Source organism: Dermacentor andersoni, chromosome 5, assembly GCF_023375885.2.
Source record: "Dermacentor andersoni chromosome 5, qqDerAnde1_hic_scaffold, whole genome shotgun sequence".
Lineage (NCBI taxonomy): Eukaryota > Metazoa > Arthropoda > Arachnida > Ixodida > Ixodidae > Dermacentor > Dermacentor andersoni.
The window spans coordinates 143,258,279-143,285,554 of record NC_092818.1 but is presented as its reverse complement, the minus strand read 5'-3'; the positions used below and the strand labels follow the sequence as shown (position 1 = coordinate 143,285,554).

The following is a 27,276-nucleotide window of genomic DNA, read 5'->3' as shown; positions in this document are numbered from 1 at the left end:
AAGCTACAGCAAACGCGTGCGTGATCAATTAGACATGGTTTGTACACTTCACGCGGGGAAGAATTTGACATCCTTCTTGCCGCCGCACTTGCAATACTTGCAATACAGCAATTGCGAATACCGGCTCGTGATCTACGGGAACACAAACGGAGACACGCGAAAACTAATATGCGTGCAAATGTATATATTAAGAAAGAAGTGGACGCAAACTACGACCGTTTTTGACGTGATGAAAATCTGTATGTGAACTTTACAACTGGCTGTCGCTATGTTATCTTTCCTTATTCTTTGCATTATATTGCAAAGCTTCTAATCACTTTTCTCTCTTCGTTTTGCGTGGCAATTTACGCATCCCCTAAACAAGCACGTTTCGGTGGCGCGCTTCGGAAGTTGCTGCGTATAAATTCTTGCACCTTTATTGTGTTATAAAGCACCCGCCGTGGTTGCGCAGTGGCTATGGTGTTGGGCTGCTGAGCACGAGGTCGCGAGATCGAATCGCGGCCACGGCGGCCGCATTTCGATGGGGGAAAAATGCGAAAACACCCATGCACTTAGATTAAGGGGCACGTTAAAGAACGCCAGGCGGCCGAAATTTCCGGGCTCCTCCACTGCGGCGTGCCTCATAATCAGAAAGTGGTTTTGGCACGTAAAACCCCATAATTTAATTTATGTTATAAAGTGAACAGTGCTAACATATATTCATGCATTAAGTGACAGAAGCCGCAGTGACAGAAGGTTACGCGCACAAAAGCAATGACAAAAAATGGGATTTGGTTGCTCCTAAAGATGACCAAACTCTCCAAGTTGTCGCGGGCAAGCGAGCGCGTGGAGACGTTTGGCGCGTTTTGAATTGGTGTTACCGAGGCGCAGTTAGGCTAGGGGCCGTATAACGTAAAACTATTCCAATATGTTTTTATTCCAATCTCCTGACGTCAAATTTGCGTAACCGCCGACGCAAGCATCTGGAGGTCACCCGCAGGGTTGTTTGAACAGACCAATCAAACGCTCTCCTCGTTCATAGGAGGTCGCTTTTGTTTGCTTGAAAAACGAATGACATTGCCTACACTGAGCGGCTTGTCTTATCTAATTAACTGACAAGAGGCGAGGAGCACGCTCAAGTGGAGAGAGATTCGATAGGGCCGAGCCACTACACTGAAAACTGATAACCGGATGAAGAGGGTGATGCCGGCGTTTGCTATTGGTCCGCTTTCCCTTACTTATCTTGCGGTGGCTCGTCGACAATCGCGGCGACATGCAACGGAAGCTTATGAATGGCGCTAAAACTGATCCTCAGCAAAGAAGAGTTGGCAGAACGAGGTCGTAAACGTGCCGAAAGTGCTCGAAAACGTTACACGGCGACTCAAAAAAGTTTTATTACACGCAAATAAACCCATGATCTTCTACAGGTGCGAGTAGCCAGTGCCTGAGCGATCGGCGGCAGCCATCTTTTATTCCTTTCGGAATGGGACAGCCTGCGGCTATTCAGAAGAAAATTCAGTTTTGTTCGGCATATTAATGCATCGTTATCGCGTACACGTCACCTTGAGGCGGTGAGTTCTAGCGGTTTTGTGACTTCGCGTGAGAGGCAGATGAAGTGGGCGCAGCCCGAAAACTTTTGACCAATAGCCGAGGGCTAATGGCGAAGAGGCGTCGAATCAGAAATAACTATTTTTCTTTTGTTCGGTCAAATCATGCATAATCCGTGTCTACACGTCATATCAGATGGAGAGCTATGGCGGTTTTCGTGACGTCTTGTGACAGACAGGTGAAATGGGGGTGGTCCAAAAAAGTTTTTGACCAATCGCGGAGGGCTGATTGCAGAATCAGAATAGAAAAGTTTGGAATAGTTTTACGTTATAGCGCCCTAGGTTCACTCACGCAGGTGAGCAATCCAGCGGATAAGAAACACGCGAAAAAAAGTTTCCTTTCCCACAGGTAAGCAGTCTTAAGTGTCTCCACTGAAATTCTTTATTTCCATCCCTGAATCCGTGTTTCTTCAGGTGAAATTGCAGCACACGCTTGAGGTAATCACATATGTAGAAAATCTCTTCGCTAGATTTTTCTAATCTTCAAATACAGCGCCTCGATGACCCACAAGCCTTCGTACGGTATGCGTATCGCCGAGGTCCTTTGCCGCAGTGCCCTTCTTATAGCCCGCTGGAACTTCTTTCGCAAGTTCCAAGTTGTTTTGAAATCCTGTGCCTCTATTATGGGACCCGTGAACTGGGCTTTCATTGGTAATTAAGCAACTCCATCTATGTAGCCATCCCTTTCTTTCGCTCATCCAGGTTGAATAGCCGGCAGCATCTGGGCGATTCCCAGCCCTCCCCGTCGTATTGAACGCTTCACGCGACTGCGTGTCACCAGCCGACAAGAAGAAACAGTCTCTCTCTCTCTCTCTCAGTACTCTCTCTACCCAGTGGAAATCTCAGCTGGTCCCAGAAGAAGGAAATAAGAACGCTCAGTTCCCGAGGCTGCGTCGAAGACGACGAGGCAATCAGGGCCTGCCGTCCGGTCTTCGATGACAGTGGGACCGATCCCAGCGGATCGCAAGGCGGCATCAGTGGAGGTGACGGAAAGCAAAAGAAAGGTGCGAACAAGAAAACTATTTTTTTTCCTCTCCCCGGAGGCAGGAAGAGTCTCAGGCTCATCCGGTGCGCTGGAAAGGGGGACGACACTCGCAACGGAAAAGAGGCTTTTCTCGTTGCACACACGGGTGGACCGAGAGAGAGCCGAAAGAGAAAAGACTTGCGCAAGAGAGCCGACGGGCAAGAAGAAGAAGCATGAGACCTTTGATGGTTCGGGACCTCGTCGTGTACACCAGCGGGCCGGGTACCGTGCTTTCTGCCACGCCGTTTTCGGCGCTGTGTCGCCAACAAAGCGAGCGTCAGACGCAGCTGTCGGACAGCTATCGGGCCACTAGTGGGGCACCGCTATTCGGCGTGCAGCGTTCGTGAAACCGGACAGCGTTCGTGAAAGCGGATCGGGCAAAGGAGTAAGAGCGTTGTTGAAAGGTAAGGGAGGAAAGAAATGAAATCAAGAAAGGAGAAGCGTAAGAAAGGAAAGGAATACGCGCAAATTAGGTGGCCCTGGGAAGGACGAAACGAAAGGAACGGGTACTCGCATACGCCCCATGCGCATGTATGACGCTTACGAGGACACACTGTCGGGCAGGCAGGCATTCGTGGATAAGACATGCTTCCAGGCCGGAACTGCTGCCATACGAGCGGTACAATGGGTGGTAGAAGTAGGGTCTGCGAGGCAAGCCTACTGCAGATACTCGCATTGCGTCTGTGCATGTGTGTGTGGAGGAAAGCACGCTGGATTGTATAGGGGGAGGGTCTGCTGGAGCAAGTTTACAGACGTGGGCAGGGTCGGTGTGTGGTTGTTTGATGGACAGAGGAGCAGGGAAACGAGCCCTTCCTTGTTTTCTTTTTGCACTTCCAGTTCCGGTTACAGTGGAGCGCGAGTGTGTGCTGGGCACTGCGGGGCACTGCTGGGCAAGGCGTGAAGGCGAGCCGCGTGGGTGTTTTAAATGCGGGTTGGTGGTTTACTTAAACATGCACGCTGAGTTTGTAACTTTAATGCGGATACGAATACGAAGAACTTTATTAGAAGCATCCTGGGAAGAGCCGCCACTTAAGGGCGAAAACGGTGGGCTGCTCCTACGTGGGGACAGTTAGGCCCAACCTAACCGCCGCATCGCAGGATCTCGGGACAGCCCAAAGCTGACGATGGTATTCCGAGCTCTTGATGGCAGAGTTCCGCTTCTCTTTAGTGATGTCCTGATTCTCACGTAACGAAGCACACCGCTATAGCATGTGGTCTAAATTACATGTCCCTCCGAAGCTGGGACACTGAGCTAAATACGTCCGGGAATAAACAGTGCATAAAGGCCAGATAGGATAAGAGTAAATCTGAAGCATGCTAAGGTTTGTAGCCTGAGGTCCTGTGAGCTTTTCATGTGGTGGAGGGAAGATTCTTCTTTCTATATAGAAATGTTTATAGTGAATTCATTAAAGGTGAGCAGAGTATCCCGAAACTCTTGGCCATTGGACTGTGACAAGGCTCCTCCTCCCACGCGGAGAGTTAGTACGCGCGCCTTGGAGTGGGCAATGTCATTGTGATTGGTGAGCGAGTCCAAATTTAGGCCCAAGTGTGCTGCTAACCAAGTGATCGTATGTGGAGTGATTGCCATGTTCCTGAGAATACTATGGGCCTCTTTCGCGATGGAGCCCGAGACGAACGCCCTGACTGCCGATCTAGAGTCTTTGTATATTTGCGCTATGTTGTCGTCCAAAAGAGCCAAAGCAACAGCAACCTGCTTCGTTTTAGAAGAAGTGGTCCCAGCCACCTATGCTGCCGGAACAGCATGGCGTCTGTGACCTGTTGCCACTATGACAAAGTGAGACGAGCGGCCATATTAAGCCGCATGAAAAAGATTTTTAACGTACAATGGCGTGGTCTCTACGGTTCTCATTTGAACCGTTTCCTTTAGTCATGTTTGATATTTTAGCTCAAACTATGTTTCCGGAAAGAAATGCAAATGTGTCAGTAATGTTAAGGTTTATGTTATGCTTAAGGGCCATGCTAGTTTTGATTTTCCGGCACACTTTCGGCGCGTTCTATGCAGTGCATTTTTTGTGTGAATAGAAAGCTATTGAAAAATAAAACCTTCAGAAATTGCTTCACTGTATTATTTTACGTTAAACAAGACGAATCATAGTGAAGTTTTCCAAGAACACAGAAATCACGGTGATGTAGGTTGAAAAAGCACTCTCAATGTTGTTCATGAATCACCACGGAGAAAGAAACGTTTCCCTTAGAGACATCGTGCGCTCAATCTTTCCGTGTACTGACAACAGCGCGAGATCACATAGCCTAGCCAGCGGAGGAATAACATGGAGGCGTTACGCAATGGCGGTGCTTTCTAGTCATCGTTATGTTCGAAACAAGCACTCCAATGTTCTGTAAAATAGGTAGTAGAACTGCGTATGCCGTGCGTGAGTATAGAATACAATGGCGAAGACTCACAAATTATACGTTTGTAACTCTGTCGCAAGGGTTCGGTTATCATGTCAAAGCGAGCCATGACATGCACGCTCGTCTGTTTCTGTTCTGAGTGTCGTCTCATTTCCGTCGTAGTCCAAGCGGTTGACGTCGGAAGCGCCCTAAGGAGGCTGAAACATCCGTAGCGCCGTCTGGTCAAAGCGCGGTGCCTATTAGTGTTAACGTGCGTTCACGGCTTCTGAAGCTGTAGCATTGAGTTACATGAGACACTCACCTCCGTATTCTCAAACGATCCTCGACTCGAAGCTCTTCCTCCTCTCCACGGAGTTGAGGACAGCGCCGCACCTCAAATCAAGAAGAGGCTACATTGATCAAGAAGAGCCGTGAGGTTTCGATGAAGTGCAGTGACCATTTCTGTGAGCGGAAATGGTAACTGCATCTATTCTTTTGAGTGCAGGTGAGTGTGTTGTGGAGGGACGCTCTAACAATATGGGAGCCAGCCTTCCTACGTTTACCGACACCATGACCCTTTTTGTTTTACCTATACTAGAGATAATAACGTTGTTTTTAGAGCGCAAGGGCGGTAGGCGATGACGGGCTAAGAAGAAATTTCATGAATACATCGCTGTCATTGCTAATGCCAAGAAACTGCAAGACGCCCCATAGTTCATGCCATAGTAGCACTGTGGCTCTCATGGTACCTTGCGGTGTGCCAGCGAGGCGCAAGGACGAGGCAGCCAGTTGCACAAACGAAACGAGCCGCAGTTTATCCTCAGACACGCTTATATAACATCCGCTAGCACATAACATACAGCGGCCGTCATCAAAGTCTCGTTAGCAAGGGGACGTGCATTCATGTATCGCAGTGCAGGCGGAATGACGCCACAGTGGCGTCCTGATTCTGAGCACGAGATTATGGTTTCGATTTCCCGGTCGCCACATTCCTATGCAGGCGGCCGCCTCCCTGCCGTAAACTTAGTCGTGAGCCAAACACACCGCGCCGTCTTTCAGAAGTCAATGATCGGTGCCACTCAGCATTGAATCGCACTCGTGAGGTAACGTGAACAGCCTTACCACATTGCCGCCGGTATTCATCGAACCTTCTCACTCGAAACACAGCATATATTGCACGATCTCTTCAAAAGCATAGCGTGCATTAAAGGTTCCTTATGCTCTTGTGTGGTAGCCACTAACGACCACGGATATATATTGGTGAACGACAATGAAGATGTATTCTTTTTTACTATCTCATCATAAAGTGAAACCTACACTTCGACAACAAGTAGACCTTTAGTATGCGCATTGTGTTGCTAGAGATTTGCAGCGCCTGCAGTATGAAGAAAAGTCCACAATTCCGTCCGCAAATGAGCGAAGGGTCATACGACTTCATCGATTTCTCCGGCTCCGAGCTCATTTACAGCGACAGCAGCTGGAGGCCAGAGGAAATGCCGCCATCTTGCTTGCTTGCTCGCTTGTTTGCTTTCCGCGGCGCTTATAACCGCTACCATTGACCATCTGCTCAAGAACAGCTACTTCTCTGGGGTGAACGATACTTCGTCTTCGTTTGCTGCGGCATTGCTTGCTAGGGCTTCCGAAACACATGCGCGGACGCCACCTTTCCGAAAGTCTGCGTGGCGCGTAGTACCCCGAACACATAGGTGGTGTCTAAAACATGGCATACATGACGTCTTTCGGTTCTGCAATCACTTCCGCCGCATGCAGTTCGCCGAAGCAGAGCCTTCGAGGTCTGTTTCTGTTGTCCAGACGGAACCACCGCTGCGGCGTGGGAACAGGACAGCTCCTGTTTCCAAGCGCCAAGGTTGCGCGAGAGCGCATAGCAGTTAGCGCGTCCGGCTCCCGGATTGTGCATTGCTGCCGGGGAATCAGTTTGATACCAAGTTCAAGAGGACCCGCCGTGACGGCGCATTCTTTATGGCGTTCTGCTGCTGAGCCTGAGGTGCCGGAGAAGGAGTAGATTTTAATGAAGCGAAAGTAGGAGAGGTCGGCCTGGAGAGCGTGTCTCTAGCTTGCTACTCCTCACTGGGGTAAAGGAAAGCGGGAGATACAGGGAAAGGTAGACGGCAGATCATTGTCCCGGGTTCAATTCCTGGCGGTGGCGGCGGCAGCATTTCGATGCGGGAGAAATGCGAAAATGCTCGCGTACCATGCTTTGGGTGCACTTTAAGAACCCCAGGTGGTAAAAATTAATCAGGAGCCCTCCACTACGGTGTCTCTCATTGCCACAGTGTTCTTTTCGAGGCGTTATAACCTCATGGATGAATGAATGGATAAATCAATCAATCAAGTCCAGGATGTAGGCAGTGTTTTTTTCTTCTTCGCCATATGGCGCGGAATAAGCTAACGACGAGCAGATCTGGCCTGAGGGCTACACTTGGATGACGAGGGTGTAATGAAAAGAACGGACGCTGCAAGCCCAGATATTAGCTTTTAAGGGGACCCCCTCCAGGTCTGGCCATTTCGGGCTGCCAAGCGCAGTGCGTACAATGCGCGTTAACGATCGTGTCTGCTAAGTACCACATACCTGCGCGCCGCTTAAACAGCTTAAATTTCAAACCGAACGGCATTTGCCCTTCCAGCCCGAGAGTCCACGTCAATCGCACAAGTGCACCTGTACGTACATGACAGCGTTGTGACATCACTCACGGTGACACGTCGTTACTTCGAGGTGACGTCACTCACAGTGACTCGTTACTTCGAGAAATATTCGAAGCAACATCAGTTATTTGTCTAGCCTGCTGCTTCAAATATACGAATGAAAGTTTAGATAAATAATAGACCATACAAGCCGAATGTCTCAGTGTTTTTGTTTTACTTCTTACCGTAGCAAGAGATAAGCATTTGAGCTTGGTCTGCGTGTTCCCATGCCGCGCAGTCGCGCACGCAGAGAACAAAACTATGTTTACTACCGTGTTCCAACGCCGCGATCATACTTTTTCATTACCTCGCATATGCCTTAGTGCTCGTCATTGTTGCACTGACTTGTACAGCTAATCAGGTGTTCTCGTGCAGAGCGCGCAAGATCGTCCGCTGCGCATAACGAGAGAAACGCAACAGATCGCGCGCGAGACCGTCACCGGAAGTGCGCCACTCAGCAAAAACGCGCGCGCGCGAGAGAGAGAAAGAGAGAGAGAGAGATAATAAAGAAAGGCAGGGCCCGGGACGTATTCGTCACGCGATCATCTGGCTCCGGTATGAGAGAATTCGGGGAACAAATTTCGGCTTGTGAAGGCTAGATGGGGCAAGTAGATAGAGTGTCTATTTTGGCGATGACGCTCGCCTCCTGAAATAATTGTTTCGCGGCCGTTCAGGTATTTCCATCTCCGCTATAAATGACCTCAATAAAAAAAATTATTGCGGTAGAGCACTGCTTAAATGGTCCGTAACAACTTCGAGCTCGAAACGAAAATTTGCTATGTGGCCTGGTGAAGGGCCTTTTAAAGCTATAGATTGAATTTCTTCCAACTAGAAAATTAAATCTAGTTGTAATAGTAGATTACCTTCCTAGTTTGCCAAAAAATCCAGTATTACTTCGAGAAGAAACAAGTGAGGAATGACGCAAAAACCAAAGAAGGCTGGCCGACGCAGCGTTGAAGTTTCCGCACCAGCTCGTCGATTGACGTCAAGGATTGTGACAACGGACAATAGGGCCTAGTTAATTTTCTTATCAGTAAATATAAAATAAAGTTTATTTTATATGAGCCAAATACTGAACTTAGCAGGTTTACAGAGCATTCATTGTACCACAATGGAACAAACATGAAAAAAAAAAGGTTATTTAAGTCTGTTATGTCACACTGACGTACGTGCGTTGGCTTCTGGTGCAAGATTTCCAAAATAGAAGTTTGACATTCATTATTTCTTGTACCAATGAAAGCCTTAACGCAATATTATTGAAGGCTCAACTTCAGATTATTCTTTAAATCAGTTTAAATTGCGTTATTGCTTCTCTCTAGTGTTCATTTTACTATCCCAGGTATCAATAACTGGAAAAGAAAATTCCCAACTCACCATAGAAGAACGGCTGAACAGCAATCCTGCGGAGGAGAAAAAGGGAAGGTAGAGATTATTGATGGCAGGAGAGCCGACAGGTTCCAGTCACAATGAAGTACTATTCAGAATAATATTCTGAATACAATACTAAGGTACGAGGGGCGTTCATAAAGTTAACCTTATTGTTACCATAAATTTGGGGACAAGCGTACACGATAGTAATCGAAATGAGCACATGACTCTCTCGTTTTAGCGAAATATTAAAACTGTGTTCCATATAGCACCGTGAAACAGCACTAGTGCATTAAAGTGTTTGCATTTCAAGGAACTCAAAGCCAAAAAGACTCACACCGAGATGGTGGCGATGTGCGTAGACCGTCACTAGACATCGCCACCAGCTCGGCTTGAATCTTATTGGCATCGTGTTTCTTGAAACGCAGAAAGCAAATGCCTAAGTTCGTGCCTCAGTCAGCTTTTCCGACGGACGCTGACATTTTCGTTTTCATGCCCTGATGGTGTTCCGCAAAGCTACACACAACGCGAATCTTATATTCCGCTAAAGCTAGAGAGACGTCGGCTCATTTTGATGACTGTCGTGTACGCCTGTTCCGAATTTATGATACCAATAATATGTACTTTATAAAAGCCGTCATACTATTCTCAAAGCCCGCTGGCGAGCTGTGGTGCTTCAACCAGAGTCTACTTTGTTGTTAGACTGCGCATAGAATTGCGCTGCTTGCTTAACTCTGACATTCAGTGATAATAAATCCTACCTACTGTTTCTTTTCTTTTTCTTTTTCACTGCAGGATGTTGAAACATTGCCTTGAAAGCATGGCCATGACGATGCAGGCCTTACAGCAACAGCATAATATAGGAAATTATGCTTCGCACGCCAGGGTATTGCTGCAATGTTCCAACTAGATATTTTTTATGACTGAAAACCAAGGGAAATCGACCGCTATATATGCTTTTTTACGCCGCATGTTATGAGCCTTAACACGCGCGTTGAATAGAAAAGAGTCTCCCAATACCAATACTGGTATACAATTTGCATCAAAATGTGTTCTTAGGTAAGCTAGCCGGTATAGCTTTATTTTAAATTGCGATACGGGAAAGGCAGACTGTGATGGAAACCATGGCTTCAACAATCTGGTAGCACGCGCGAAATCGGAAGCGATATTGAAAGCAATCTCATAAGTGTCCAAAGCGAGGGTGCACTCATGCGTGGCAAGGTTAGAAAGAGAGGGAGAGAACTCTTTAATGAAAGCTGAAAAGGTCTACCTGGTGGCGTGCTTAGCATACCACTCCATGTGGGCATGATGGGCAAACGTGGGCAAATGAAACGATATGCTGTGACATACGATAACACACACACACACGCACACAAAACAGCGCGCATAACCTGCGGAATTAGAGTATCTCGTTGAGACCCGTGTAGCGCAGAAAAGTTAAAGGCGTCTTCCTAGTGCTGGACGCACAGGCGGCACGAGTCCATGGGCTAGGCACATCCACGAGAGGAGATCCGCCTTACGCTCCAAAAGAGCATTCAAATGTAGCACAGGGATCTCACCTTGAGCTACAAGCGTGTGGCAAGGTATCGTCTGTGTGTTTGTGTTCGCTCGTAATCAAGCACAGTATCAATTTTCTCTTACAATTACAGCAGTTTTTAAACATCCTCCTTCCCTTTCATTTCTGTGGCTTCAGGCTCTCTCCCGTTATATATCTCACCTTTTCTTCTGGCCAAGCCGCGACAGTCGCTCAGTTTCTACGCCGCTGCTGTGCTCTCCCTACGAGGTCCCGGGTTCGATCCCGTGCCACGACGACGGTCGTATTTAATTGGGAGCGGAACGCGCAAGAAACGCTCACGCACCGGGCTTTGGACGTACGGCAACTAATCCCAGGTGGTCAAAAAATCAATCCGCAGCCACCCACTACAGCCCCCCACCCACTGTGCAGTTTAATGGCATTAAACTGCACAATTTAATGCAATGATTCCTGTCCCCACGGACCATGTCGAAATGCAGGAGTTTGTGGACAGTTGTCTTTTTTACATTAGTTTCTAGCGGCCTTAAATGAGGAACGCTAGACACGACAGCGCACCCTCTCGCCCTCTTGAGGCGGGCGAATGGGTGCTCTATTTTGCCGCCTTGCTCGCTTTTGTACTAAAGATACAACAGGAAGAGCCGCAGAGCCCTAAAGATGTTGTCATTAGGCACTTGGCTTGAGAGACTGCAAAGCTGGGGACGACGAGCCTACTTTCTTTAGTATAAGCTGTTCGTGGTGCTTGGAAAAGCATTACGGCGGCTAATTACCGTTACTGCCGTATACATAAGCGCGCGAGCACCGTATTGCTTCTTCTTTCTTTTTTTCCTTCCTATTTCTTGCCCTATTTATATGCGTTCAATGAGAGGCATTTCCTGGACCAGATGGCGGTGATGAAGTTACAGGGGAAAAACAAAGTGGCGGGCCAGGCGCCCGACCAAAAACCAAAGCGAGGGCGACGTGCTCGGAGCGCACATTATTCACCATGTCGCTGAGTCCTTGTGTGCTCTCAGAAAAGCCGGTGCATGCGAAGACTAATCGGGAGAAGCTGACTCCACGCTTTACCTCCTATTTCTTTTGGATAATCTTTGGATAGTCTAAATCCTGCGGATTTTGGATAGTCTAAATCTCCCAAGCGATTCAATAGGCCCATTTTTGTTCATTCTTCTTTTTGAGGAAACTTGGCGTCATATTTCGATCACTGATAATAGTATGACCCCGCCAGCATTTTTGTCACGACGCTGTATGGCATCAGTCCTTTACACCATTAAGCCACTTCATCATTATCGTCATCATAATATATATTCACCGCAGTTGAAAAACAATCAATACAGATGACACATCCAAGAATGAAAAGATCTACAAATTTATTGACTTGGTACAAGCACATATATGACAAATTACAAGTTAGATAGCTCGAGTCACCGCGAATCATCCTAACAAAGCGGCACCTGCTCCATCCGCCTTTCCACCAGGTCCGCTTAATAACGGACAATAAACCGACTCACTCAAGAGTATGAAGTGTGGCAATGGAACTGCAGGGGGTTCCGAAAAAAGAAAGCCAACAATTTCTAGCCTCCTCTTCTAATCACACAGCTGTCATTGCACTTCAGGAAACTCCCGGACTGATCAGCTTCGCAGGTTATAATGTACATCAGAGCAATAAAGACTCCCGGGTCGACACGGCAATTCTTATGCAACAGCACCTCACTGCCAATCACTCCCAATTCGATAGCGTCGATATAGAGCATGATTGACTAACAATTATTACTCGCAAAAATATAGCATCTGGTCTTTACATTCTCAACATATATATAGCCGTCCACAAGACAAACATCACCGCTTTGACTCCCTCTTTCACAGCAGGACGAAGGCCTCTCCCTGCGCCCGCGAATTTCCCAATTTCATCGCCCTATCTAGTCTTCTACACATGTGGGAAGCCAAGTAGTCTCTTCTCAAACGGTGGAATAGGCGACGGCACAACCGAAGGCTAAGACTCATAATTGCCAAATTAGACCTCCAGATCCAGGAGTACGCCACGATGGCCTGTCAACAGTGGGCCCGGGCCAGGTATGTGAAAGCATGCATAACAACCTCGACAACAAGCGAACATAGCAACTCTTCCGACACTTATTAGACCCTGCCATATCACGCACACACCGCAACCACAGCATAAACAAACTGCTACATGCACACAAAAGCAATCTCAACAGTCTCTCTGACGACCTCCGCCATAAACACCTACCTCCCGCTCAGCAGTATGACATGCCAAAGTACACTGTCAAACCCAACGAGCTACTAAGCGCAGATATCACGAAAGCAGAGGTTCGCCATACCCTAGCAACCCTGCGCACAGTATCAGCACCAGGCTTCGACCTTATTAACTACAAATACTCCGCAATATAGACAACTCCGTCACAGCCATCATGGCGTTCTTCAATCACTGCTTTACAATGGCACCCTCCCTAGTTCATGAGAATATGCTAGGGTCATTTTTATCCCAAAGTCAAACAAACTATTGAGTACTTCTAATCTCAGGCCTATATCACTAATCTCTGTCTAGGTAAACCACTTGAACACGTCATCTTCAACCAACTGAGTAAATACATGGAAGGCAACAATCTTTATCCATCAGAAATGGTAGGTTTTCGAAAATCTCATGCGAAGCTATCATGCTTCGAAGGAAGCATGACATCATTGAACCCAATAGCAGTCTTGATACGCAAATAATTTGGAGTCTGGGCCTCCACGGAGCCTTCAATAGTGTTTCGCATTTCGCCATCCTCCGAGAGCTTAATTTCAATGGGGTTGGCGAAAATACATACATATGACTACATAGGTGCCTTAATTGTTAGCCAACCATGCCGCAACCATACATATAGGCACACAGCAATACCCTTCATACGCTTTGGGAGGCTACGGCACACCCCAAGGCTCAGTGCTCTCTCATTTTCTTTTTAACCTCTCTATGATGCCGATGGCGCGAGCATTGCGATCTATTCTTGATCTCAGGTTTTCGCTGTACGCCGACGACATCACTCTTTGGGCGACTGGCGGCTCCGATGGAGAGATTCAAGACACTCTGCAGGCCGCAGCCAACACGCTCGTGGCTCATGCAGGGGCTGTGAATCTCGCATGCTCCCCTAAAAAAATCCGAGCTACTTCTCCTGCCATCCCACCGGGGGGCCCAAATACACACGTCTAATATACAGGTCATCCTAAACCACATCCCTGTTACTAGAGTGGAGAGGCTCCGTGTGCTTGGTTTACACATTCAAAGCAACCGACTCAACCCATATGCCCTACATACACTCCACACCACAGTTGATCACACCCTGCGCCTTCTATGGCGAGTCTCCAATAAACATGGTGGACCAAAAGAGGCCGACCTTCTGCTCTTGGTCCAGGCCTTTGTTATTAGTAAGATTACATTCGCAACTTCATAGTTAAATTTTCTTAAATCAGAATCAGATAAGATCGACACTCTTTTACGCAAGATATACAAATTAGCTCTGGGGGTCCCCATACGGACCGTCACTGCAAGGCTAATGTTTTGTGGCACCTTCAACACACTTACTGAACCCCCAGAAGCCCATCTCACGTTCCAGTATAGCAGACTCTCTAACACCGCAACAGGTCGACACATTTTACAAGCTCTTTCTATCACTCCGGCACCCACCATAAAGACTAAATAGACCATTCCACATCATATACACGACATCCCCCCACTTCCTGAAAACGTGCTCCCTGTGCACCATAAACAGCGCAGGAGCCAGCGAGCAAAGGCTCTCCAAAAACAATTCTCCACCTCAAAAGACGTGATCTATGTTGATGCCGCCGAATATGGAAACAGAAATTATTATGCAATCTCAGTCATTAACTCTCAGGGCCAGGTCGCTGCGGCCGCCTCCATTCCCGGCTCTTCCTCGGAGGAGGCGGAGCAGGCGGCCATAGCTCTGGCCCTCACAATTCCAAATTCATCAGTTATCTTTAGCGACTACAAATTAACCATACATAACTTCGGAGCGGGCAGGGTTTCTAAGCCAGCCCTTACCCTCCTCTTAGCCCATCCTTTCCATCAAACTGTAGCATTAATCTGGACTCCCGCGCATGCGGGCCTTGCCAGGCCGGGCACAGGCATCCTTGATGCCGGGCACAGGCATCAGATGTGTCAGACCTCGCTACGGAGGAGGCGCCGTTTACAGCACGGGATCGGATTATTGCCTACCACGACATCTGCACACACTACCGATTAGTCCGTTTAACCTTTCCGCCACTAATGCGCAAACTTCCGCGGAGGTGTGAAGTTTTGTGGCGACAGCTGCAGATTCGCACCTTTCTCTTCCCTTCCCTGCGGCACCGCATTCGTCCCTCCATTTACCTTTCTCCCTCTTATAAATTCTGCGTCTCTCCCAAAGCAGACCTAAACCACATCATGCGGGGGTGCCTTAAGCACCCCTTCTTCCTTTCATCAAGCAATTAATATCTCGTGAGGAGCAGTGGGAGGCTGCCTTGCGCAGGCCCAACCTTCAGGAGGCCATGCTGGAGTGGGCTGAGAGGACACAGGATACCTACTTCAAGTGCTTCCTCCCCCTACCCTCCATCCCGTTGCCCCTTTCCCTTTAATGAGGGATAAACCTTCATTCGCGTTTGCCCAGACGCGGAAGGGAAAAGCCGCAAAAGCTGTAAACCGTTACACTCAGCGGTGTGTTCTGTCTAATCTAATTGTTGCTGATAAGGTGGCTATGTTTCTTCTGCCTCAGCCTAAACTCACGCGGATTAAAATGCGGGACTCATTTCAGAAGCGGTCTCACTTGTGCGCGCTCTGCCTCCGTAGCTTTCCCTTCATAGCCACAGATAGTTGCCCAAGAGTATGGTGCTCCTGTGCATCCTCCCATGTGCACTCAGTGCTCACTCTCTTCCTCTTTCTATTCCCCTTTTCCCTACCACCCAGAGTAGGGTAGCAAGCCGGACGATCGTCTGGTTAGCCTTCCCGTCTGTCCTCTCCTTGCTTTTTCTCTTGGCAAAATCATCCGGGATACAACATTGTAAGTTATAACAATCTCATTTCCTCCGATTGCACGCAGCATTACTATAGTTGCATCACAGTGCAGTAAACAAGTAAGGGCCGAGCTAAATATGTACTATACCTCTATAGTTCTTGCTTCATAAGAAGAAACGCTCGAGACTATGCTTAACTACACTGGAGAGTTTCAAAGTACAAACCGAAAGTTCGATGCTATTGTTAGTTAGGCGAGCGTGGATACACACTGCGAGATTAGTTAACCGCAGCCGGGGGTCATCAGTGTTGGGACGCGTGATGATCAGAACGGGTGCCTATCGCGACGGTACATTCGGGCTGACATTACTGGCGCAACATTATCGCCATACATCTGTCGCCTCACGTGGACCAACAACTATATATATATATATATATATATATATATATATATATATATATATATATATGAAAGCCCGGGTGGCCAAAATTAATTTAAAACCTGCTACTACGACATCTTTGAGCCAGCTTGCGGCTCGCAAGTTAATTTTGCCAGGAAAAAGATATACTGGTGCACGCTACGGCAGACCATCATGCGCTAAAAAGCAAAGGCATCAATAAGCTGTCAACGCGTAAATATCAGCAAAGGGATGCAATGAGAACACGTAGAGAGAGAGAAAGAGAGAAAGAGAGGGGGAGGCTAAACTAAAGAAAAAATATTTTCTTCAGCTAGTTTCACCACTAAAGCGACTGCATAAATTTCAGTGGCGCTTCTGTACGTTTCAATACATCTCACGTGGAGCGGAAGTTAACCGCCCGCACAGTAAAATAAGCAGAGAGAAGGGGTGAGTGCGAACAACAGTTACAAGCGTCCACATTACGTGCTCGACGACGGAGGAAGACAAAGTACTACCGGAGGGGCAGAACTCGTGTTGCAATTTCGCCGCTACAACTCCTCTCTCGAACTGCTTAACACGTCGCGCAACGACCGCCCACTGAACTGCGCCGGAGAACCCACCAGAGCTGAAAAAAAGAAGCGCGCAATATTGCGCTCCGTGTAAATAAATCCGTGCAGCGTTTGTGAAAGGGAACGCCCAAAATTAACTGACCAGGCGCTGAATTCAAATGCACCTACCCTGGTAGCACGATGACTGCTAAACAGAACTTTAGATGCGGACAGTGTAGATGTGAGGTACTGCATGCGTAGTAAACTACAATTAAAAGCTACAGGGCAGTGCCGCTAACATGTAATCTCTAGAACACCAACATGTGAGACATTGGCCTGTAGCGCACCGGGCGGTGGCAGTAACCTGTGGGACACTATATAACTTGGAAAGCACTACCTTGGGACTTCTAATTAGAGCTGACATGGCAGTGCTTTTTCAGAAATCGCTCGTGATATTGAAGTGTACGGGTAATCTCGAGCCTTTTCTTTCACGCCCCACGATACACCTTTTCCCATGGTTATCACAGAGTCACAGCTTCTGTACCTGGATGTCGTACTAACATCTGCTCAAACTCCTTTGTACCCAAAGCAGCTACTCACAGGGACTTTGTCTCACTTTCTGACCGAGCCTCGTTCGAAGGGACCATCTCCAGCACTTTACATGATAAAGAACCATACACTCTGTACAAGGCTCTGCAATTTATATATGACGTTATACTATGTCTGTATTTTATATAGAACTGTCCTAAAGATGTCCAACTCTTTACATTAATAAAGGTGATATTGGCAGAACAGTACATTCATCTAACGCAACCTTTATGTTAAAATTACCACTTCTGCATGCTCAAATATTTATTCTTGCTCGGAGACTTCCGCATTGCTGTGCCAGCGGATATCATGGCCGGTCGGTTTTGTAGAGAAATAACATTTGAGGGGTACTATCGGCGTAGATAGCTGGCGACGTCGCGACGCACGCACGTAGTGACTGCAACTTGAATTTCGTCCTTTCGTCCAAACCAGCTTCGTCAGTTCCGCCGTCCGTGATGAGCTGATGCCAACTCTCGACTTCGACGACACTGCCCACAATTCTAGCGCGTCACAATTTGTACATATAGAGGATGGGACGAAGACGACATCAAAGGAACAGAAAACGAGGGTGTGAGAAAAGATAATAATGTGAGCAAGGAGGAACCGGAAAGCACGAAGTGCTGCAAAGAGAGTTTGGTAAGGCTCGGTAGCGGGGGGAGAGGGGGCGCGGCGCTGCAGAAATTACCGGGTTTCTGTGTGCCCTCCTGATGGAGAAAACAATAGCCCAGCCGGCGGCTGTGAACAATGCTGCGAAGGGCGCCTCGTCCATGCTGGTGCGCTTCTCTGTTTGCCAGTCGCCACCGACGAGCACTTCCTTCTTCTTTTGCTTCCCTCGCACTTCGCTTATCAACAGTGGGGGCGAACGCAATAAAGTTTTTCTTTGTCCCTCCTTCGGCATGGCACCGGCTCGCAACATTTGACGAAGAATCCGTTAGTTTTCGCAACTCGGCAGTGAAAGAAGAGACCGAAGGGAGACCGCACGAGCGGAGTGTTCTCGTATGTTGGAAAGAATAAAGGTTGGGCAGGCGGAGGAGGAGGAGGTGTCGGCGGGGAAGGGAGATGGTACAAATAGCCTGAGAGTTAGCTCAGAGGGTTCCCCCGTCTCGAAGCAAGCTGTCCAACAAATATAAACGTGGTCGATAAAGTGGAGGCCGAGTGCGTCGACGTCAGGGAACAGAGAGGAGAGCAGTTGGGGTTGAGGGTTAAGGGCGGGTGAGGTTGCAATCGAAACACAAAGTAAGCTCCCTTCCTGCCTCTTATATTAAGTTACACGGGTAACAAAAACAGGGAAGCAGGCAAAAGCAACAAAAAGAAAATGCCGAGAACCGAGGAGTAAAACGCGCTGAGCTTTCCGGTGTAACAACAACGGCGGTTCCTCTAACTGGGAGGGAACTATGGGGCCGGGGGGCAGGGTGTGTGTGTGTGTGCGTCCGGCAGGGGGAGGTAGGAGAGGGGAGAGGAGGTGGAGATACGTTGTGGCACCGGAAGAGAAACACTGCCCTCAGTCGAGGGCCTCGAGGAGCGAGAGCCCTGGCGGCATAACAACGAGACATAAGGGTGAAGAAGCATATATATATATAAAGAATTTGTCAGAGGAAGAAGGCAAGGATCATGGGAGCAAAGGGATGAATGCGGACAGGCGATCTGGCAAGCGCTGCTCGGAACAAGCCAAACGCCGAGGAAGGAAGTGAAAGGAAAACAAGGAAGAGGGGAGGGGAGGCAGCAGAGCGATGTCCGACGGGGGAGACAAAAGAGGCAGCACGGCGTGCAGCTTCGGGCAAATTGAAGCCTTTCTTTCCTGCGCCTGCGAGCCAGCCTGCTGGCCGGCCTTCCGCGGGCCGCTGGCGATCGGTGGCGACGGTGCCGACGTATGGCGCGCTGTTCCTTTTTACAACAGGCGTTAGGTCTTCTTTATTGAGCAATGAAAGGAACCCCCTTCGCTCCTTCGTTCCCCGCTCTTTCGCGTTTGTTCGCCCCCCCCCCCCCCCCCTTCCCCACACGCTTCGCTCGCGAGAGCGGGGGCGGTCGTCGTCAGCGGAGGGCGAATATGTGGCGACTGCAGGAATTCCGGTGGAAGCCACCGCGGTGCGTCGACGGCGGGCTGCTTGTCCCAAGCAGCCTCCTCTTTACTCCCTGTTGGGCGCGGATCGACTCTATAGCAGATGAGGCTTTTCCTTTGTGGGCGGCGGGATGCGGTCCCGGTCGCCATCAGCATGTTTCCTGCTTTTCCGGTGCCCGCGGGATTGTTCCCTTAGCGCCCCCTCCCTTTTTCCTTTTTCCCGCACACGGCCTTCAAATGAGACTGATCTTCGTATCTAGCCTTCTTTCTTTCCTTCATCTGTTCGTACGTCTCCAGATGAAGCCGATGTCTCCATTCCCGCTCATGTGTGTGTTTTCACCTTGAAGTTAGACTTATCTCCGCCCTTTCTCTCCGTTTGCGTCCGTGCAACTTAGTCCCTCTATATTATGCGTGTATGTCCGCGTGCCTACATGTTCACGCGGGGTGTGTTTGCCGAACGTGCTTGCGGCTGTGCGTTGCCAGCGAAAATCGCATCCTCCTTTCAGCGGGAGGTTGCAGTGAGGTCGTAATGAGGGCTTGGCCGGCGGGGCCGCGGGACCCGTGGGCGTTAAGGCGCGGGCGCAAGCTTTACGGCCGCAAGAGGCAGCATCGGACCATCCTTTCAGGGCGGCTGTAGAGGGCGACGATCACAGCGCCATAAAGCCGTGCGTGTGGCCTGGTGCACGTAGCATGCGCTGTTGCAGGATTTCAGGGATCACTAGCGAAAGCACTCTACTGAGGTTTTGAGAGTGCCTCCTCACGTTTTATTTTTTTTATTTTTATATTTACACGTTGACGCGGTGCCTCAGACAGCACGAGCCCCTAAGACAAATTCGAAGCCAAATCGATTACTATTCGGATAGTATGACGAAAAAAAAAATCCTCATTGACGATTGTGCGATGAACGTAAAAGAACATTAGGTGACCAAAACTTACGCGCCGTCCCTCATATCTTATGTGTAACTTGGTTAACTTGAATAAAGATAGTAAAAACTGAACAGTTATTGTAATCTCGTGGCGAAAAGTAAAACCACATTACACATGCGGCTTGACTCAGAAACTGCAGACGAAGCTTTAGCTCGGGCGCTTCTATCTAAATACATGGGAACTAAGGAACCGTTTTTCTAGGCATCCAGCGAACCAATTATGGTGTGATTAGCCGCTCTTAAAGGTAGAGTTAAATATAGTCACTAAAGCAGACGGATTTTCGATTTAAGCCGTGAATGGTTCTTCTGAAATGGTTGAAAATCGCAAAATTAAAACAAATGTTTCTATATCATGTTCTTTTAAGTCTATAACTTCGCAATAAAGAAATGATATCAGATATCTGTAAGCGGGACTTAATCGTACATTTAAAGCGAACAAGATCGATATATTATATGATACTCTGGACAATCTGTTATTAGGGCTTTTGCAAAACCATCGTAACCATCGTAGCAATTTCACGTGAGCCATGAATTCAAATGCACTCACTCACTCACTCACTCACTCACTCACTCACTCACTCACTCACTCACTCACTCACTCACTCACTCACTCACTCACTCACTCACTCACTCACTCACTCACTCACTCACTCACTCACTCACTCACTCACTCACTCACTCACTCACTCACTCACTCACTCACTCACTCACTCACTCACTCACTCACTCACTCACTCACTCACTCACTCACTCACTCACTTCGTCGGCACCGAGTCGATGTACTTTGCTCGTCTGCTAGAGCCCGCTGATGCAGTAGCCAAAGCTAAAAAAATATGCAGTGAGAATGTTTTAAATCGTTCCAGTTACCTTAGCGAGAAAGCCGTGCCGTCTTTATGGACTGCAAACTGCAAATTATCACACCCACAGAGTGCAGGTACGCTCAAAGATACTTTCGCAGTTTCCTTTTCTTGTACAGAAGATGTATCGTTCTCATTTTCGGCACTCGCTCGTAAAGTCCGCATTGTCCTGCCTTATTAAAACAAAGCTCGCCACCTTGGTACCGCGATATCTTATTTTTGTTTCCGCGGCAGTTCACCCGCTTCCATAAGAGAGCGTTTCTGAGGTTATCGCAGAGGATGCTAGAAACACGGCAGCAAGACAGACAAGAATAAAAATGTACTAATGCGGTGCGAGAAGACTGCATAATGAAGTGACCTGCGACTGTTCACCGCAGCAGTTCCATTTATTCTTGCTATTCAATAAGGATAACTCCTTCCCACGATACAATAACAAACTTCGAGGTGAGATCATGTGAAGAAATGGGAATGGAACGTCAGAATAATTAAGTGAAGATAACGAAATTTCGCGTAATGAAGTTGGGTGGTATTGCTTACGAATGCTGCTGGCGCGAGTGCTGCCTTGTGTGACAAAAAAGAAAAAGAAAGAAAGGAGGGAACACGATTGTTGTACGGAAGCTTGTTATGAGCCGGTATTGTGGTTTCTGAGGAAAAGAGAAAAGTGAGCTAGAAGTAAAAGTTCCCTCACAAAAAAGGAAAACGAAGCGTTCGGGAAATGGGAAAAGTTCAACTAGTGCAGAGAATGCGTGGTAAGGGCACCTTGAGTGCCAGAAGAAAAGAGAAATGCGGAATTAATTGTAGGGTACTATACGAACTGATTACGCAGATTATCTGAAAAAATATAATCATCTAGGTCAGAAATGCACTTTAACAAAAGTGGCAACTTGCCATCATCGCCTACTACAGTATTCATACATTAGGGGCGAAAAAAGAAAGAGAACGAGAGAGAGATAGTACGTTAGTGTCACTGAGTAATGGTTGATGAGCAGACGATCTCAGTTTACTGCTCCTCTTTCAAGATCGTTCATAACGATTGTAATGAACGAATAAATAAAATTAGATAAGAAGGATGGCTCAATGGTATAAAATACTCTGATAGGTATTACAAGTGCTGTTCAGTTGTGGTGGCCGCAGTCAACCATCCAGGATGGACGCGAGAGGGACAAGAAGCCATTTCGGAGTGGAGGTCGACGCACTCACAAAATGTGACGGGTGCTTGTGAGATGTAGAAGTTGTTTGTACCTGCATGAAGGAACATTTATTATGGCTCGTGGAATGTAAACATACACGCACATGCCGAATAAGGCTGGTGAATCGGGCAAGCGCGAAGTTATTCATTGTGAGCAGCGTGCAAATGGATGAGGAGAACTAGGATGTGGTATTTTTAATGCTCTGGCATTAGGAATGCATAAGAGGGGAAAATGTGCTTGCGTGTGAAGTGTAGGCAGCTGGTCTCGTGGCTGAGGTAGGGGATGGGAGAGCTTGGACAAGCATATATATATATATATATATATATATATATATATATATATATATATATATATATATATATATATATATGTATGTGTGTGTGTGTGTGTGTGTGTGTGTGTGTGTGTGTGTGTGTGTGTGTGTGTGTGTGTGTGTGTGTGTGTGTGTGTGTGTGTGTGGCTGAAAACCCACACTTGCTCCATTGGTACAGCATAAAAGAATAAACAGGACGTCAGTGGAAACATGTTCTTTTTTACTGTCAGACGTTTCGGATGGTGGGCCAGCCTTCGTCAGAGTTGTATCATAGAGTTTTCGACTCTGACGAAGGCTCGCCCGCCAGCGGAAACGTTTGACATTAAAAAATGAACGCGTTTCCACCTACGTCGCGTTTATTCTTTTATGCTGTACCAACGGAGCCAGTGTATGTTCTTGGCCTTATATATATATATATATATATATATATATATATATATATATATATATATATATAGCGGTCGGCGAAGTTGTACACGTTACGCTAGCGAATCCAGGAGTGCCGAAAATCTGACCCCTGTAAAGTTTGGCGCACCGAGCGTAGCCCGCGATAGAGCTGTCATCAACTGTTACTGCAGCGAGTGCGCACACTAGTGCGCGCTGAGCGAGCACTTTTTTTTCGCATAACCAAGGCGCAAACTCGGCGCAGCATCTTTCGCACACCAGAACTCTAGGCCGGGTGCCGCCGGCCAGCGAAGATAGCGCAGGGCGCATTCTGGTCGAGCGGCTCCGATGCGAGACAGGACCTGTTCTATTCCTGCGCCGGCGGCGTCAAGGCGCGCCGACCTCCGCCGGTCACGCTAGCTGCGCCGTAACGTTAGGTTGTAGAACGTCCGCGTTTTGCCGGCGTAGCTGGGCTGCGCGCGGACGGGCGCTCGCGTTACCCTTCACCACATTGGTGCGTTTGCAGTGCAAGCATACGCGTACGAACAGCTTAGTAGAAAACACACACGTACGCTCAGACTCTTCCAAACGCAAGCACGCACACTTGCGCAAGCACACGAACACGCACACACACATCTGGTGGGCATTGCAAGGAAAGAGCCACATATGTTCCCGTCTGCATAGGGCGCACGTTTCTTATGTGCGATTGCAATCGCGCGCGCCGAGACATAGCGGCGGCTGTTCTTTGAAGGCCGCCCCACGGCACTGCCGTATTTGTTTGGCCTCAACTTCACTCATATACAAACACTGCAGGCAGAGTACGCGATACGGCAGCAACGGCTTCTACGAGCTCCTTCAGCTTGTCCTCGACGGTGCGTTCACGTGAAGGGTTCTCTCGCGCTTTCTTTCTTTCTCGCGGGTAAGACGTGCTCTGCGGGGCTTACTTCCAAGATTTTCCCGGCGCTCACAGAGCACGAGCGATGTTCAAACCCGGTTATTACGGTGTCGGGAAGAAAGTAGACTCTGTAACCCAAGGCCTGGTTTTCTCTTACTTCTTATTTGTTACACACATATTTTTTTTTGCGGCAGTATGCCTGGGATCAAGGCGCAGGTTCATGCGTGTGATGCGCGCAGCCGAAAAATACGGCTTAGGAAAGTAGAGTTCACTTTTGCCTCCACGAGAAAAGAATTTGTCGCAGCTGTCCTTGTTTTCGGTGGCTCGAAAAAGAGAGTCTCCCGAGTAACTGGGAGAGATAGAGCATAAGAAGAAACCAACGAAAGAAGAGTGGTAAGAAAGAAGATAAGGGAAGTAAACCGATTATAAGTTGGGTATATATATGTGCGGCCGGCTGGGTTCGATCCGTATGGTTTATGAAAGTGGGAGCTGAGAGAAGCTCGCCGTGCCTCTGATTTATTGCGAGAACTGGGAACAGGATTGCCGTCAGCCGGTTCTTTTGAGGTGGGCGAGCCGCCACTCGGTGCATTTCATGGCTCGGCTTGACGGCGCGTGGAGAAGAAAATACTGGCGGCCTCGTATACATATAAGCCGGGATCTTATATGGGAAGCGGCAAGAGACTTGCTCGCTGACACGGTGTAACAGAAAAGAAAAAGAAAAAGGAGAGAGCAAGAAAGAAAAGACGTGATGGGGTGCTCGTACTTAAATCCTGCCAAACAGTCGTATAGAGCAAACATTGTTAACCCTGACTGGTTGGCTCGCCGACTGGTTGGCTCGCCGACTGGTTGACTGGCTAGCTAGTTCGCTCGCTCACTTGCCTATTATTTGACTCACAGTTTCAGTGACTTAGGTTTAAAAGAGTGACTCTTCGTTCTGTTCTTTATTTTATATCGTATTATTTATTTATTTCAAGCTTCTTTGAGGGCACTTGAGAGGGGATTTCGGCATTCTAATGGTATCGAATTTAGACAGAGTGATGAGTTCTCTGATGTTTGCCAGTGTAAACCAACGGAACGTCGGCGTAAGACAACTGAACGTCGTGCTTAGAGCTCAGTTTAGTGAGAAGCGTCACGCTTAGTGCTCACTGCTCTCAGGGGCACTGGCGGTTGCTCTGTGTGTTGAGGCTCAGAGGAGTGGTATACACGAAGGGCAAAAATACTATCTGACGCGCAGGTCAGACAAAACGACGAAGATCTCTTCAGCTTGTATTCTGTTACTCAACTTAGGGATTCATCATTACAGCGTGACAAGTAACGCCACCTGGTAACGAATAACCCTGCCAAACTAATAGGTAAGCTTTCACGGGACAACAATATAATGCGAACTCAGTCAAGTGGCGACACTGGGTATTAGGTTATTTACTGTGGCTTTAAAGAGGGAAACAGCGCGAAGAAAGGTAAGGGTCTCGTTAACTGGATGGTTTCAAGGTGACTACGTGTAAGAACTGTGGTCTCTTATCATTGTTCGAACTGTTATTTATTTTTATTTTTTTGCTAGAACCACTAGTGAGAAACGTAAATTTTAACAGCACTGGCCTCTATTCCTCTAAAAAGCATTACAGCATTTTTTGGATACGCATTACTCGCATTTAAGTAACATCGGCTCATCAAAAATATTACAGTACTCCAACCCTTACGTCACTTATCGCAATCAGTTTACGCTCTTGAAACGTAGTGTAATGGCTGGAATGAAGACCGTTTTCGAAAGCGAAGATCCTTGGATTAAGAACATGCACATTGCTGGCACAGAAAGCAAAGAGGGTTTTACTGTAGTACCTTAGGTCGACGGTCTCTGCGACGGTATATGAACTTAATGCGTATCTTCACGCTCGTGCGTTCAACTGGTGCACTTTAATTTTCCCTTCTTCTTTTCGTCTCTTTAATCCGTTCTCTTAGTGCAGGGTTGACAACGGGACATGCATCTGTGTTAACCTCTATGTCCTTCCTCTCTTCTTTTTTTTTCTATTTACACGCTGAACTCCGTGAAAACGTTCCACCAGGAGGCTTAATCCAAAAACTTTCGCAAGCGAATGCTTAGGAAAATGGGAAGCTTTCACAGAAGTTGATGAAAATAAAAGAATTGTTGGCGTTGGAACAAAGCTCACGTGAATAAAATGTCCTGTAAGCGCTGTCCACAGTTCAGACGTTAAGCGCCTAATAGTGCTAAAATGTTGGATAAACGTTAAAAATTGCCTTCATGGAACAAGATAAATAGTTTATTTCTTCCCAAAAGGCGAACCCTCCTCTGTCGCAAGCCTTAGAGATTCTCAGACACATTTTTTATATTTTCCCCGCGGCGTTTGTCTGCGAATTGCGTACTACTTCGCTTCCTTTTTTGCAGAGCATGCCGAGTAAAAAAAAAAGAAAATCTCAGAATGGTTACGAGGGTGTAACGCGGAGGCTTCAGCGTTGATATAATGGCCCCGCAGTGTGTTCCCAAGCACTGGGGTGCCAATCGTCGGAAGTCAAAGGATACCTGTCCCTGACCGCTTTCTGTAACTTTTGTTCCTAATTTGTGTACAATAGCGTGTCTTTGAGGTTGGAAATCTTAATATGCTGATTGTATATAGAGACTTCACAAGGTGGCAAACAATGAAACATGGAAATAAATTACTGAACATAATAATATATTTAATTTGTTACTTTGCGGCTTTTTCAGAATTTTTGTAAAAAGCATAACCGCATTCGCATTCACATCATATAATTGTAGGCACTGCCACAAATAAACTCTGGATAGATGTCTAAGCAAGACAGAAGTTCACAGGCAGATGAAGACTTGAAAGTGGTGAACAGTGGTCTGTTGATACATAGATATATACAGTGAGGGGCGGGAATAATGCACATATCTAGCTATGTATAAAAAGGGTGCAAGACAGGGGGAACGATAGCTGGGAGAGGCCTTCGTCCTGAAGTGGATATAAATAAGCTGATGGTGATGACGTATATGCACGGAAAGGCAGAGGTAGAGAGAGAGAGAAAAAGAATAAAAGGTAGCGAATCTTCTGTAACCTAATCACTTAGCTGATTTTTCAAGTGGAACATTTTGTAGATGAAATTGAGAGCCCAACTTTACAATCTTGATGTCTTCAGCACCTTTTCTTTTTGTCTGCTGTAGGTCGTTATGTTATGTTGTCCATATTAGTACCTATGTTAGTGCGTTACCCTTAGAGGTCATTTATCCTGCAAGATCCTCCAAAACGCTCAACCAGACTAAATCATTCCAAAATGATCTATCTTCCCCCAAGTCATGTTTATGTTCACAAACATTCCTTTTTTCCGTCAGCCATATCCCAGTGGAATATGTTAACTAATGATATTGTGTGTTGCTATAACATCGACTCTTTTATTCACCGCATTCAGTGTATTGACTTTTCACCATGATCTTTTTTATCATTACATTTCTGTACCACTCCTGCACGGGCCTTGAAGGGCCTGCAGTATATTCAAATAAAAAAAATCCAATGATATGACAAGCGTAGAGCGTGTGTGTTGTGC

General features: G+C 47.4%; 1 protein-coding gene across 2 annotated transcripts in view; it reads right to left on the bottom strand.

The window, feature by feature from the left end:
* LOC126531328 (neuronal acetylcholine receptor subunit alpha-10-like) overlaps window positions 1-27,276 on the bottom strand; it is a 354,454-nt gene that overhangs the window by 180,607 nt on the left and 146,571 nt on the right. For both annotated transcript variants that reach the window (XM_072288417.1, XM_050178828.3), the window contains one exon: window positions 9,040-9,065. The gene's annotated coding sequence lies outside the window, so the exon portion shown is untranslated. The remainder of the gene's footprint in view (window positions 1-9,039; window positions 9,066-27,276) is intronic.